Source organism: Myotis davidii, unplaced genomic scaffold (assembly GCF_000327345.1).
Source record: "Myotis davidii unplaced genomic scaffold, ASM32734v1 scaffold534, whole genome shotgun sequence".
Lineage (NCBI taxonomy): Eukaryota > Metazoa > Chordata > Mammalia > Chiroptera > Vespertilionidae > Myotis > Myotis davidii.
Window position 1 is genome coordinate 6,946,333 of NW_006286678.1, and position 5,697 is coordinate 6,952,029.

Genomic DNA, 5,697 nt, shown 5'->3' on the forward strand with positions numbered 1-5,697 from the left:
AACCAAGGTACATGCCCACGACCGGAATTGAACCTGGGATCCTTTCGTCCGCAGGCTGACGCTCTATCCACTGAGCCAAACTGGCTAGGGCAGACAATTTTTAAATGTTTCACTCCAACTGCCTCCTGAGAAAAACTTCATCAAATCTCTAGCCCAACTTTTTCCTATTTCCTTTCAAAAAATCTTTGAACTTGTTAAAACCAGCAACAGATTATAAACAAGTTGAAGCCATTTCTGTACCATGTCTAGAAAATGTGGCCCTGGTTCTCCTTTATTGATTTACAGAGAAGAAGGGAAAGGGATAGAGAGTTAGAAACATTGATCAGCTGCCTCCTGCACGCCCTCCACTGGGGATGTGCCTGCAACCAAGGTACATACATGCCCTTGACTGGAATTGAACCTGGGACCTTTCAATGCACAGGCCGATGCTCTATCCACTGAGCCAAACCGGTTAGGGCTAGGACAACTTTCAATGCAAACTTTCTCAACAATGGCACTACTGACATTTTGGGTCTGATCATTCTTTGTTGTAGGGGGCTGTCCTGTGCATTATTGGTTGTTAAATAGTATCCCAGGCTATTACACACTAGACACAGGGTGCATTCTTCCTTCCCAGTCGTGGCAACCAAAAATGTCTCCAGTTATGGTCAAATGTCCAATGAGGGGGACAAAATTGCCTCCATTTAAGACCACTGTTTTAAGTAAGGTAAATGAAGTCAGATTCACTTTGGGCCTTTTTCTAGACTCTCCCTTCCTTTAAAAAAAAAAAAAGAATACCTTGCCTTTTAAGGTGATTCCAAACTGACCTTTAAGGTTTTTTTTAAGAATTTTTAAAAAATGTTTTTATTGATTTCAGAGAGAGGAAGGGAGAGGGAGAGAAACATGGATTGACCTCCTCCTGCACGCCCCCTACTGGGGATCCAGCCACAAACTGGGACCTGTACCCTGACCAGAAATTGAACTGGTGACCTCTCGGTGCATGGAACTATGCTCAACCAACGAAGCCACACTGGATCGTGCATAAACTCTTCCTTATTTCTTGTCAGTTTATTTCAACACTAATCTCAGCTACAGACTTGCATCTGTATTTCGTGGTTCTCTTAACAACCCCACCCACCTTCCCCTTGTTTTCTAGCTGGAGTAAAGCCCTTTCTCCCTGGAGATCCTTAGCTTTGTAGTAGACTGAGCACCAAGCAGTCCTCCAGGTTCTCTTCTTTGTGGGTTTCCTGGCCTCCCTCTCTCAGACACTACAGTGTGGCGGAGGAGGAATAAGGAGTCAGAATTCTCCTTGTGGCCCTCCCCCTAGAAATCCAGGAGAACTTGGAGAACTCCACAGTGGCTGATAAAATCTTGAAAGTCTGATGATTTGGTCTGACAGGGGAACAGAGACGGGGTCTTTCTTTTCAGTTCTCACTTCCTCTCTTCTCACCAGTAGCTATTTTCCCTCTAGGTCTCTTTTGTGATTTCATCTTTTACTTACAATCCTTGGATAACACCCAGAGTGGTGACTGTCCTTATATTCCTCAGCACATTAACACTATAAGATGCTTCTCAGGAAAGTTCCTTATAGTCAAATCAGTGAGGGCAACACTACCTACTAGATTCCTCCCTTGGACACTGGCAATGACCATTAATTTATCGAAGCCTTTGAGATGCTCTTCAGAGCAGATATGACACATCCCATTTGTCTAGTTCAAAGCAGAATATCCCTTTCCCCTCTGAACCCAGTTCGTTCCCTCCTTCCCAGGCACACCCATTATGTTTACTCAGTGTTTTAAATCTAGCATTTCCTGCCCTGGCCAGGTTCTCAATGGTTAGAGCATTGGCCAGTGGACCAAAGGACCTCAGGTTCCATTCCTGGTCAAAGGCATGCACCTGGGTTGCAGGTTTAATCACCAGCCCAATCAGGCCCAGTCGGGGCTCGTGGAGGAGGCAACCAATCAATGTATGTCTCTCTCCCTCTCTCTCTCTCCCTTCCTCTCTCTCTCTCTCTCTCTCTCTCTCTCTCTCTCTCTCTCTCTCTCTCTCTCTCCTTCTCTCTCTCTCCTGTCTCAGCTGCCAGTATGTCCCTTCCACGCTCTTTAAAAATCAATGGGAAAAATCTCCTCAGGTCAGGATTAACAACAACACCACCAAAAAATCTAGCATTTCCTAGATTAAGTGACTACAGAATCTTCTGACCCCTCCCGACATCATTTAACAAATATCTATTAACACCCAGAAGTGGTATCCCAACTAACACAGTTTGGGCACTGTGGGGTGAGCTTTGTTACAGCGAGATTGCAGGCAGGCTGGGCATGGGGCAGGGGCCTTGGTGAGGACCCAGGGAAAGAATCTTTCTACACTCTCGGCTTGTCATGTGTGGAGGGTGACCAACCCAGGTCGGGAGGAACTGAGGGGAAGGAAACCACAGCATCAGCAACCACGATGAATGGCAGCAGAACATGCCACTCCAAAATGTACTGCTTTGGTCCCCCCTTTTCTGTGGTTTTGCCTTCCACAGTTTCAGTTACAGTCAACCGTTGTCTGAAAATATGAAATGGAGAATTCCAGAAATAAACAATTCATAAATTTTAAATTGTGTGCCATTCGGAATAGCATGATGAAATCTCACTCTGCCCTGCCAGGATGTGACTCACCCCTTTGTCCAGGAAATCCACACTGTATATGCTCCTTGTCCATTAGTCACTTTGTAGCCATCTCCGTTATCAGGTCAACTGTCAAGGTATCCTGGTGTTTGTGTTCAATAATCTTTATTTTACTTAAGAATGGCCCTAAAGCACAAGAGTAGCGATGCTGGCAGTTGGTGCAGACCTGGGGGGTGGGTAGGGGATGAGCGGAGGGGAGTAAAAGGGCAGGGGAATGGGAGACATCTGTAATACTGTCAACAATAAAAAGTCTATAATAGCCCTGACCGGTTTGGCTCAGTGGATAGAGCGTCAGCCTGCGGACTGAGGGGTCCCAGGTTCGATTCCGGTCAAGGGCATGTACCTTGGTTGCGGGCACATCCCTAGTGGGGAGTGTGCAGGAGGCAGATGATTGATGTTTCTCTCTCATCGATGTTTCTAGCTCTCTATCCCTCTCCCTTCCTCTCTGTAAAAAAATCAATAAAATGTATTTAAAAAAAAAAAAAGTCTATAATAAAAGTGTAATATGCTAACTACATCCTTCCAGAAGACCTTCTGGACAAAGCCGGGGCTGCAAAAGCCAAGCCCCTTGCACGAATTTTGTGTATCGGGCTTCTAGCTATATATAATAAAAAAGTGCTTCCTTTAAGTGAAAATGTAAGTACAGTACAACAAGATATTTTGAAAGACCACATTCACATAACTTTTATTACAGTATACTAGTATTGTTATAATTGTTCTGCTTCATTAGTTTTTGTTGTTATGTGCCTAATTTATAAATTAAACTTTATCATAGCATGTATGTTATAGGAAAATGCATAGTACATGTAGGGTTTGGTACTATCCATGGTTTCAGGCATCCACTGGGGGTCTTGCAACATGCCTCCACAGATAAGGGGGGACTATACTGTATTGACTATTTCGAGCCAAAGGCACTTGAAAAACAGCAGATGCTTGGAAAGGCTTTCCCTGAACTGTCCTTTGTCTATAGACAGATCCTCCAAAAGGAACTCATTTGTCAATGATCCTCCCCCCAAAGGTATCGTCAACCAGGGAAGATGAACTCTTACCACAGGCGAGAAGAGTAGAAGTCAGCATCACACATGGAAGATAAACTGTCACAAACCATCATACTGCCAATCTCTTCTTCTGTCTTTCCCAAAAATAATATCCTCTCCCCTAAGAGGCCTACACCGCCCTCCTCTTTCCTTATTACAATGGTATTTAACCCTGAATTCTAAACCACCTCAGGGAGTTACTCATTTCCCCCTGGGTATCTCCCATGTATACACAAGGTATACATGTTAAGAAACTTCTGCTTGTTTTTCTCTAGTTAATCTGTCTTTTATTATAGGGATCTCAGCTAAGAACTCAAAAGGGTAGAGATACAAGTATTTTTCCTTCCCTACAACAGCAAAACAAAACAAAATGTGGAAATAAAAACACTGCCTTTCAGCTTACATGTTTGCCCCTGACCCCAGGGGAGCATATGTGTGATGCATCCCCAGTAGGGGGTGCCTGTCACCAGTGGTGGAGTCCCATATTTATTCAAGGACTGGGATGGTTCTGACTCAACTGTTTCCCAGCATCCTATTCCACATGGCCACCTAACCCTGGCTGAGAGACCAAGAACTCCCCATATCTCCATATTGGTGCTCAGGACAATCAATGGGAATCACTGTAGCAACCCCACTCCTACAGGACGCCCTCTTCAGAAGGGGTCTTGCCTTACCTCCTCCTACTCTATTCTGAAGGAGGAGTAACTCAGAGTTGTTTGTTGAGGTTCCGACACTAACAAGGACAAGGCATATCCTGAGGTGGATGCCTTGGTTGGGTTTTGCTAGGGTCAGTCTGGTCTGTTCCTTCCTGATAACATGGTCAGAACATGATGTGTGTGTTCTCTTAAAAACAATAAATACAATTCTGGCTACAAAAATAACTCATGTTCATTGTAGAAAATTGGAAAAAATATGTGTATGAAAAAATAAATATTACCCCTAACCGCACCACCTAAAGACGATCTCTTTGTACTTGTTGGTGAATTCCTCACAAGTTTTCTTTTCCTTTATGCATATATGTATATGTATTTAAATTAATTGAGATCAAAATAAGGATAAGTTTCATGCCTTACTTTCTTACTTGGCAGTTGAGGAATAGAGTGAGGAAATAAAAGGGAGTCACTATTATCAAGCTGCTAAATTACTAAAAATCAAGTAGGATGAGGCATGAGGAAATAACCCTATTCTTGCTGTAACTAGCCTAGGAACTAAAACTACAGAACTTCCCAGTCCTGTGCCAATTTCTGGATATATATTAAAACTCCAGGGTGGGGCCGAAACCGGTTTGGCTCAGTGGATAGAGCGTCGGCCTGCGGACTGAAAGGTCCCAGGTTCGATTCCGGTCAAGGGCATGTACCTGGGTTGCAGGCACTTCCCCAGTGGGGGATGTGCAGGAGGCAGCTGATCAATGTTTCTCTCTCATTGATATTTCTAACTCTCTCCCTTCCTTTCTGTAAAAAATCAATAAAATATATTTTTAAAAAAACAAAAAAACTCCGGGGTGGGAATGGCTGGGGGTGGAGGGGTCAATCCAAAAAGGAGACATATGTAAAACTTTAGACAATAAAACAAACAAAAAAACCTTCAGATAACCCTCTGATAACCCCCGAAGAACTAAAAAAAGAAAGTTCATGTATCCAGACAGCCTGCCATTCATTATCCAGACCATCTGTTATCTAGAGCAGCAGTCGCCAACCTTTCGGACCTCACGGACCACCAGTGGTCTGTGAACCACGGACTGGCGACCGCTGATCTAGAGGATTTCCATCTTGATCTAATCCCAGGGCTAAGGATGCAGGACTGATTCTTCTCAAGAATGTACCTTCTACGCCAAAACCGGTTTGGCTCGGTGGATAGAGCGTCAGCCTGCGGACTGAAGGGTCCCAGGTTCGATTCCGGTCAGGGGCATGTACCTGGGTTGCGGGCACATCCCCAGTGGATGTGCAGGAGGCAGCTGATCGATGTTTCTCTCTCATCGATGTTTCTGACTCTCTATCTCTCTCCCTTCCTCT

At 44.4% G+C, this 5,697-nt stretch overlaps 1 long non-coding RNA gene across 1 annotated transcript in view; it reads left to right on the forward strand.

Moving 5' to 3' along the window:
- LOC107182257 overlaps positions 1-4,566 on the forward strand; it is a 12,663-nt gene extending 8,097 nt beyond the window's left edge. Inside the window, exon 2 of the long non-coding RNA XR_001512976.1 lies at positions 3,619-4,566. This is a non-coding gene — a long non-coding RNA (uncharacterized LOC107182257). The remainder of the gene's footprint in view (positions 1-3,618) is intronic.
- The last annotated feature ends 1,131 nt before the right edge of the window (positions 4,567-5,697 follow it).